Source organism: Austrofundulus limnaeus, unplaced genomic scaffold, assembly GCF_001266775.1.
Source record: "Austrofundulus limnaeus strain Quisiro unplaced genomic scaffold, Austrofundulus_limnaeus-1.0 Scaffold1, whole genome shotgun sequence".
Taxonomy (NCBI): domain Eukaryota; kingdom Metazoa; phylum Chordata; class Actinopteri; order Cyprinodontiformes; family Rivulidae; genus Austrofundulus; species Austrofundulus limnaeus.
The window spans coordinates 1,310,250-1,320,017 of NW_013952403.1; the positions used below are offsets into that span (position 1 = coordinate 1,310,250).

General features: G+C 36.2%; 1 long non-coding RNA gene across 1 annotated transcript in view; it reads right to left on the reverse strand.

Annotated features, from left to right (window-relative positions):
• The window catches only part of LOC106514557 (uncharacterized), a 160,756-nt gene extending 151,365 nt beyond the window's left edge, over nt 1-9,391 (reverse strand). The window contains exons 1-2 of the long non-coding RNA XR_001309898.1: nt 9,307-9,391; nt 8,419-8,532 (exon numbers count right to left, since the gene is read on the reverse strand). This is a non-coding gene — a long non-coding RNA (uncharacterized LOC106514557). The remainder of the gene's footprint in view (nt 1-8,418; nt 8,533-9,306) is intronic.
• Nucleotides 9,392-9,768: the final 377 nt, after the last annotated feature.

Sequence of the window (9,768 nt, forward strand, 5' to 3'; positions counted from 1 at the left end):
TAAAATAAAATAAAATAAAATAAGCAAACTCATCAATAAAGGGAATTTATACTTGAAGCCCCATCAACACTTAGTCTTAGAGAAAATGCCCTTAACACATTTGAAATTTTCCAGGCCTACGCATTCGTATAAAGACTGTTACATTCGCAACCCCCTTAGAAGATGCACAATGCCAACAACCACATGCTCACATTTAACCAATGTGATATTAGGTCCACAGATGGATGTGGAAAGAAAATAAAAATAGTAAAAGAAAGTGTGTGAAGATGCAGGGAACATGGCCAAAATAAAGAGCTGTCTGCATCTGAAAAGTAAACAAGTCCCCTAAGGGTACACCAGTGTCAGATTCATCTGAGTGTGTTATTGTTTAAAAGACAATAGAAGACAGCACAAACACACAGTGATGTATTTGTGCTGGAGATGTCAGTAGTTTTGTGAATGTGCTGCTTGTCAATTTGTGTTTGCATGGCATGGGTTATCAAAGTTATGAGAAAACGAGAAACCATGTGAGAAAGCGATTAGTGCAGCCAATAGGGGTCCTACAGAGAATGTGTGATTAGTGTATTAAGCATGCATCAGAGCCCCTCCAAGCTGTCTCGGCAGAGGAAGAGCGGCTAGATAAATAGCTTTAATATCCCTGTATTGCGATAACGGAGCAACAGTTGTTTCCCATTGATAGCTTAGGGGTATGACAGACGAAGACACCGACCTTTGGAAAGCAGTATGACAAGCCCCCGCACCCCCATCCTCAGAAAGCTTGTGACCCATTGAGGCCCGGGGGACAATGAACCAGCGGCACCAGAAGGAAAAGCCCATGTATGTTAGAGGAACAAAGGCTAGCTGATGCACTGCACTCTCCTTTTATATCCTGCTGGGGGTAACCTGACCTTCTGCCAGTTGTTTCAACATGGTGAAAGCATCACCAGCAAGACACTGACCTCTAGATCCTTGTCCTCAAAATCCCCACCCCCACTCACTGAACTTGTGCACTCTGAAATGCACACACACAATTATCCTCCCTAAAGTTTGAAAATAATTAAAGAGAAAAAATGCAAATGTGTGCTAAAAGTTTAAATGCTTTTCCATTTTTTATCAGCAGCTTTTATTTTTTAAGTCTTGCATGCTGCCCTCATACCAACTCCAACTTAAGAAACAGAGACCAGAATATCAATATTTTTTTATGAAGAAATACTTTTTTCCCATCAAAACTTCATTATGAAAGAATGTTTCTTTAGTTCACAAAGAATCCAGCAGGCATTGATTCTATGTGCTGTTGTTTGTTCTTTAATATTCTTTATTTGTATTTTAAACTCAAACAACCTGAGTAACTGCTGGCTCTCTGAGTTTAAAAATACACTAACACTTTGAAATGTGTCATACAGCAGGGGAATTGCTGTATAATTCACAACATCAAATTATTTATGGACAAACTAGTCGAAAAAGACAGTTACATTTGAATAAAATTAAAAAAACATTAAACAAAGAAACTCAGATATTTAAGCAACAGTTTTGCAGATAATTTAAAAGGATTCACACTTTTTAGTTAGAACTTTTTCAGATAAAAAATAAGTAATGACATGAATTCAATTTATTATTTTTTTATTACACCAGACAGGTGTTTAAAATTGTATTGTCCACTGACATCAGAGAAATCTGAAAGGTGCCAATCTTTACTTTTTCTAACTTCTTTCTTCAGATATTGACACTCAAAAATAGCAAAAAGTAATCACAGTCATCTTCCACTTTCTATATACCCTCTATCTCCCCCCTTTTTCCGTCACAAAAGACGGATTTGAGTTGTTCAAGTGATAACTTGAGTGATGGCCATCTTGGGAAATGAAATATTTGCTGAAACTCTGTGCCCTTGAAAGTTAATTCAAAAGAACATAGGGGGTAAGGTGGAAACAGTGAAAGGAAGCGGTAATGAGTTTTGGGCTTTGGCTACATTTCACTTGTTTCTTTCACTCTGCCAGACAATTCATTTGACTTTTCAAAAGATATAGCTCTATTCCTTTTTTTTAAAAAATGACTTATCTTTTGTATATGCATCATTATTTTAAAAAATACTACTTTAATTTTTTTAATTGAAATGTAGCCTTGAAGTTAATCAATGTACTTTGAGGGTCATACTTCACAGATACTAAAACTGTAAAGGATTACGTGCAGTTTTGGAAGGAAGATTCTTCCGTTAGCATCAATATTTAATTAACATCAGAATAGTTTGTCTTTAGAGCTTAAAAAAGTGTTTAATAGAAAACAATTAGCAGCTATTTAGTAGTGAGGAAGTCGAGCTATACATTTCACATTAAAGACCATTTCCAYGCAAAGTATACTTTGTCAGAATGCATTGTGCAGAGAAATTTCTTAAAGGGGCAATATCATGTAAAATCAACTTTTCTGAGTTTTATATCATGTTATAATGTACTCTCATAAAAAACATGCCCAAAGCCTTGCTTTGACTCATTCATGCATGTTTGAGAAATCCTGCAGCGTTTTTAAGCAGCCAAGCTGGGGAGCAAAATGACAGGTGGGGACCAGAAACACCTTTTGGTACCAGAAACGCCCCTGGGACATGTCTTTAAGCCAAACTTCTGCATCACGGAGCACACCTCCCCACCCTCCACCCCACACACCCCGCCCATGACTCCAGCAGGCTCTAGGCAGTAACAAAGCAAACGAGTGAAAGTGAAAGTGAAACTTAACTGTCTGCTGAGATCCACTGCTTCTCACTCAGTGAAGCTCTTTTCAGATTCAAAAAACCTTTGAGGAAATGTATTTTCAGATGCCAAGTAAACTGCACCATAGCGCACTTGTGAAGCAACCCCCCCCCCCACACACACACACACACCCCACCCCAACAACCACCACCCCCAAACCCCACCAAAACCTACGGGGCAGAAGCGGAAGGAGGTTCTTAAAGAGACAGAGGCCAATTTCAAGCATTTAGAAGAGGAAGTGGTGAGAAGATACGTTTATTTTCTATTTAAACATAAAAACAGCATTTTAAAGCCAACTAAAGGTGACATACTGTAGATATTTTATTATGGTATAGTATTTAAATATACGCCTGAGAAACACATAATATTGGCCCTTTAAAAGTGAAAGTAAAAAGTATTCTTAGTTTAGCTTTAGACCAATTTATGAGTCTGCAAATTTTAATCAGTTGATATTGACCCCTTTTGAAAAAATCTGCAATTAGTAGAAAAATGAAGATGCAGCAGCAGCAGCAGCTACAGCTATCTTACTGCAGTCCACAATTTATTTTTTTTAAACATGAAAGCTCCTTGGTTATATTTAAGAGTAAATGTTCCTCTAAGAGTCATTAATATGTGCTTACTTAATTTAAGCAATTATTGTTAAGTTTAGTACATGAAAACTATGACCAAAAACTAAAAAGCAAAACGGTTGTTTCGTACTTGGTCTTGATTTTTGAAGATGAGCATCAGTGTCTGGCATAAAAAAAAACTCATATCAGTCAACCACTATCTTGGCGTTTGCATTCAGACTAAAACTTGTACCAAAATGTAACTACAGTAACTTTCAGGAGTCTGCTTCATCTAGCTTTCATTCTAGCATGAGACCACCAGGCTAAGTGACTTTCAATGCTCGCTAAATGACTGCATGCAACTCGCCACCTGTTTAAGTCTGTGCAACGCATATGTGAAAAGTGCTGTGAAATAATTATAACTTCAACAGATTCACCTTCTTTGCATCAGCAAACATGGATTGCTCCATCACTGGGTTTAGCTAAAGGCTTGCATGTGGTTGTAATAAATATTGCAATAAATAAGAAATAAAACAAAGTTGTTAGGGAGTCAAAAAACTAAGTTATTTTGAACTTTAGCTGCTGAACAATTCGTTGTTTGCAATGAATATATGGGCGTAGAAAACAAATTTATCCAAAGCTCCGTGATGTTTCACTTCAGACCCATTTTCCCACTTCAAGACAGCCAATTGCAGAACGCAGAGATGAGTAATTGGCAAGGTGTCAGTGGTAGATCTACACCTCTTCTTTGTTTTCACTTCTCCTTCTACTTCCAGCTCCTGCAGTTGAATGAGCCGTGTTGTGTTCTAGGCGGTAATTGCAAGAGGTGAAAAGGACCAAGGCTCTTTTCACAGCACCTGGGTTGGCCCAGAGGTTGCTACAGTCCCCACAATTTGAAGAGCTGTCTGCTTGAAAGTAGAGTTGACCCAGACAAGACAGAAGCTTCTCTTTGGCTTGWGGGAAGCACTGAAAGAGGGCAAAGGTTGCTCCTGTCTGCTCACATTGCATTACTAAGGCCTAACAGCAAATTGTCACTATGAAACTCACCTCTATGCCAAAAAGACGTTTTAGGAACCGAGGCAAAAGTGACCACAGCAAGGTTGGACAGTCATTGCCAATGGTAAGTTTGGATTTCAGAAGTGCAAAGGCTTTAGACTCCAGGCAAAAGAATCTCAGCTGGTTTTTGCCTCAGATAATAAAAAAGTGTGAAAACAGCCAAATGTATCTATCCCCCTGACCCCTTTATGTTGAATTGTATTTTGTTTTTGTATGACAAGCACATTATCTTACAATCTATATTTAGTTAGATGTATGCTCATCTCTTTTTTCACATTCCAGATACATTAAAAATCCTAAACCTCAGTCTAGTTCAAAGATGACTCTTCCTAAAGTAWATTAAACGTGTTTATATGACCCTTTTGATTTACTGTCAGTTTTATTRCTTAATTTTTTAAGAGAACAAAATAATGTTGACATACAAGTTATTTCGGCAGCTCCCTTCTGTAGGGATCCCCACAGTAAGCAAACCTTAAAATGTTTGGCAATTGTTTTACACCAGATGCCCTWATTGMTACAACCAGGGCTCAAACATGCAGCCTCAGGAAAAGACCACAACAACCATCATAGAGCTGCCGCAGCCCCTTAATCCTGCAAGTTTTACCTAATTTATCTATTGTGCAAAAGGAGGTCTGCAGTAGAGGTTTTTGTAAAATAAAATGATCATCGACTTTAACTTCTATTAACAAAGGCTTGTATCTAAACTACCATGGCTCAGTGTATGTTGCTCTGTTTGGAGTCTCTTGTATTTTTGCTGGCATGTGACACATTAAGAAAAATATGCAGATCAGAGAGCTCCTGGGGATCCACCGATCACTCTGTGCCAGATTTCCCATCTACGTATCTACTGTATTTTTTGCTTAAACAAATTAATTTCTAAGGGAGGATAATGTTCACTCCCCCTCTATAATAAAATGCAGTGTAAGCATATCCTATGTTTCACTAAATCCCCATTCTAATACTGTGTAATTGTAACAAAGTAAAGCGCACACAAATTGACTGCGACTGGACCTCCCAAGCCACTTGTGTTAAACCACCACATGAACTCCACAAAGCCGGTCATGTTGTTTAGCCGACAACCGAGGGCACTTAAATAAACATGAGATTTGAGGAAAACTCATTTAGGTTTTGAGCATTGCTTGCAAATGTAAAAAAGTTTCTTTGTTTGTACTATAACTAATCTCGTGAAATGCCCTGCAAGCATCTTTTTAAACGAACAGGAAATAATAATGTCATCAGTTTAAGCAGAATTCTGAGTGCTCAAGTAAGTTTACAATGTCTTTACAATGAATTAGAAATATTTGGTGATTTTAAACCAGGACTAAACAAGATGTTTAGAGTAAGTAATAAAACTTACTAAGAAAAGAAGTAGTAACAAGAATGCTAAGTAACTAGATGCTGGTATGCTAATAATTATTATAAAACAATTCAATTCAATTTCAAAATTCAAAAATACTTTATTGATCCCAGAGGGAAATTAGGTGTTGTTGTAACTCATTTAACTAAAGAATTATTGTATATTAATATTGTTTGTCCTCTTAATACTAATACAGTATGTTTCTTTGTTACAAAAACAGACATACAATTAGCAAATTTGATCTAAAGGGAGTGGTTTTTGGCCAAAATTTCATACAATTCCAATTGTTTGTCCAAAACTTTCATTTATGAACAACCAATTGCTTGTAACCTGTATCCACACTGTCCCACTTTCATATTCAAATACTGCACTCAAGCAACAAGGATTCATTGCTCAACTTATTTTCAACGGCAAATTCTTTGAAATGTACAATTTTCACAGGTGAGTTTTTCAGGAGATTAGAGAGAAAAAAATCAAAAGTATCCGCAGGCAATTCAAAGATATGAGAAATCCACAAGAATTAGAATTATTTTCTTGAAATTCTTAGAAATGTCACCTTTGTTGAATGTGTCCTTACACCCTAAATGTTCTCTTTCTTTAAAAAAAAAAAATACTGGAATACAACCAGTGTGAACATTTAGCTGTTAACTACGATATAAAAAAAATCATCTGTGCAGCAATCTAAACTTCMTTTGGCTTCAAAGAACTGATTTTGCTACAAATTTCAAAATACTGTTTGATGAATTAATCAAATGCTCACTTAAATAAATTTTCATCAAAACATTTACTTCTCCCATAAACAGAATGGATAAACTTTTAAGAGAAATAGCAGGTAAATAAAAATATTTGACTGTGTTTTAATATTTTAGAATACAGCAWAACTTCAAACCTCTCCATTTTGCACATAAATGCTGTAATGTGAATGTGTCAAACCAATATATCCTGCTACAGCCTGGTCTGAATATACAAATTATCTCAAAATGATATTCAATTGAAAGCTCAGAGCATTTCYATACCTGGGTATCAAAAGAGGAAGGCGGGATGGTGCTGGATTTGAAAGTCTAAACCACTGCAGTCCATTATCACTTCATCTTTAAATGGTCATGCTCCACACATTGGACCAAAGGTAACATTATGCCAACAAGGAATCACACAAGCCACTGAGCACTACAACTCAGATCCAACAGATCCAGCTGCCGATCAGGTTCATAATGGTACAGTAAGGTACATGTATTGTGCTCTACAGTATTTCTTTGTCCTCTACAAAGTTATCAGCTTCAAATTTTTAGTRATAAAATAGTGTCAAATAACTTGGTAAAGTTAAGATTGGAAACCACCATCTTCTGTCTCGGCTAGGGATGGGTACCTCTGACATTTGAATCGATTCGGTAYCAATATCCAGTACATGGAAATCGGTATCGGTACTCAACGGTACCAATTTTCTCTGTATTTTTGTGTTTTAATTCAACGTATTTAACGAATTTAATCAATATATAAAATTTAACAAATATCAAGACAACATGCAACTCTTTGTATTTTAACATCAGTTGTTGAACAAATTTCTAAGTGAAAACTCTTGAAAACAACTAACGCAGTGTTTTGTCTTAATGCACAAATTAAAATCCAAAAAACAAGCACTCCTCTTTCTCTAAAAAACAAGTTTTTTTTCTCCGACAACTTGGGTGTCACAGAAATTGGCCACTGTTATGTTTTATGGAAGGATTTAACTAAAAGAAATGCATAAAAATTTCATTCTTTTCATATTTTATTTAATTTCACCTTTCATTCTTAGTAAACTGGTGACAAAGTAGGGTTGGGCGATATTGACAAAAAAATTAATCACGACTAATTGTGGTATTTAGCCGATAATTATTAATTTGACGATTAATCCCCTGGAGTCCCTGGACACCCTTATGTCCTGGTCACATGACTAATTTAGTTGGAAAGATTTGCTCTTCATAAAAATCTGTTCCAAACTGTCAAAATTACAGACAGGCTATACATTCGGGCTATACATCAAATTTTAAATTGTGTTGCTAGATAAATAAATTTCAGATTTTTTATTTTATTTTATTTTTTTTTGCTCATTATATTTGAAGCGGAGAGGAGCACCGAGTGGACTGACCGGGGAAATATCTAGTCAATCTGCCTGGTGACATTAATYGTATTAATTGTCAAGCGCCAAAAAATAATCGATTAATGTTTTTCTGACGATTAATTGCACACGATACGATTATGCCCAACCCTATGACAAAGTTAAAGTTACAAGCAACTAAGCAATCCATAGTGCTCTCTCAACATTATATTAGGGTTGGGCAATATTGGCAAAAAAAATTAATCRCGATTAATTGTGTTATTTAGCCGATAAYGATTAATTTGACRATTAATCCCCTGGAGTCCCTCATATTCTAGTCACATGACCAATTTAGTGGGAAAGATTTGCTCTTCATAAAAATCTGTTCCAAATCGTSTCAAAATTAYTTCAGGCACAATTGTAAATTGTGTTGATAKATAAATTACAGAACTTTTGTTTTTAATATTCATCATATTTTAAGCAGAGAGGAGCAACGAGTGGACTCTGCCTGGTGACATTAATCGTATTAATCAAGTGCCAAAAAGTAATCGATTAATGTTTTTCTGACAATTAATTGCACACGATACAATTATGCCCAACCCTACATTATATACAAAAATCTAAGCAACGACATTTATTGTACAGCACTCAGTAGCGAGGTCTTACCTTTAGAGGAGTTACCAGTACTTCCTCGACCTGATATGTTGAAATGTATTCATCCARTCTTTAAATGCATCAACATCAGGGTGACCTCCACAGCAGCAAATAAAGGAGTCAATTCTGGGCAAAAGACAGGAAATCTTGTCAAAGTCAAACGTACAGATGATTAATAAACAAACAATTCTCTATAAAATGTCTGTCTGGGAGTCAGAGATGGACCAGGCAGAGCTGAGATTAGTTCATCAAGTGTCAGTGTTTTTTTTTTATTCTTTATTTTTTTAATGCACTGGGTTGTTTGAAAATGATGAGTTGCTCATCACAACTTCCCCAAACATCCACAAAACAAAAGCAGCCGCTGGCCATCATAGGTCTTATTGTCTCTAGTCCCAGACAATTGAGTGGTCTCTCATCTGAACTTTATCTGCCACACAAGAACTGTCGTTTACGAGTTTTACCAAGCAAACAGCGCCTTTGTTGCTGATTATAACCTTGATGTTGGCAGTGGGAATGATGAGTGTGTCCAAACAGTATCACTACCAATATATGTGTTGTGTGACCGTGGCTAGTGGCTACTCCTGACAGCTAAACGGATTCAGCTGATTAACACCTGTTGTTGTTGGTGGTGAAGAGCTGATATATCAGAGGTTGTTTCAGGCAGTTTTCACTAAGAAAGCTGTGGGTTTTCTTATTTTTTCAGTGGAACATGCCATCCACTCTATCAAAAACATTTTAAATGCCTGTATATTATAACTGTTAGGGTGCTAATATAATCGATAGCTGGTGCAAAATGCTAAATGGACGATGGCTAGCTTAAACACATCGAAAAACAGGTGAACTATAACGCTGCATGAACTATTCAAAACTCTTTTCTGGGAAATTAACAGTGGTACTTACATCWGCGAGGTGCATTATTCCTATATGTATGACTTTCCATGCTGCTTCAAATCCTGCTGTACATATTAAATGTCTCTAAAGTCAAACTCGGGTTTGTTATTTGGCTAGACGCCCCTAGTGGACAAAAGTTGCATTGCAGCACCAATAAGAACATGCTTTCCATGTTGCTGTGGCAAGCCATTTTAACATAAAATCGGATTTGTCTGACTATCTGATTACATTCTACAAGTCTAAAATTAGTTTTGACTAGGAACAATTACATTTTGACTATCTTGAATGGTAATTGAGGATATCTGTATTTACAATCTGACTTTTCAGAAGAATAATTCAAGATCTCAAATGACATCACTGGATTCATCATTTAAAGGGCCACCCATCCATGATTACAGTTCAAGATGTCTCAAATCTCATTATGACAAGTCAAGATTACATTTTATACTAGTAAGAATGTAAATAAAGATA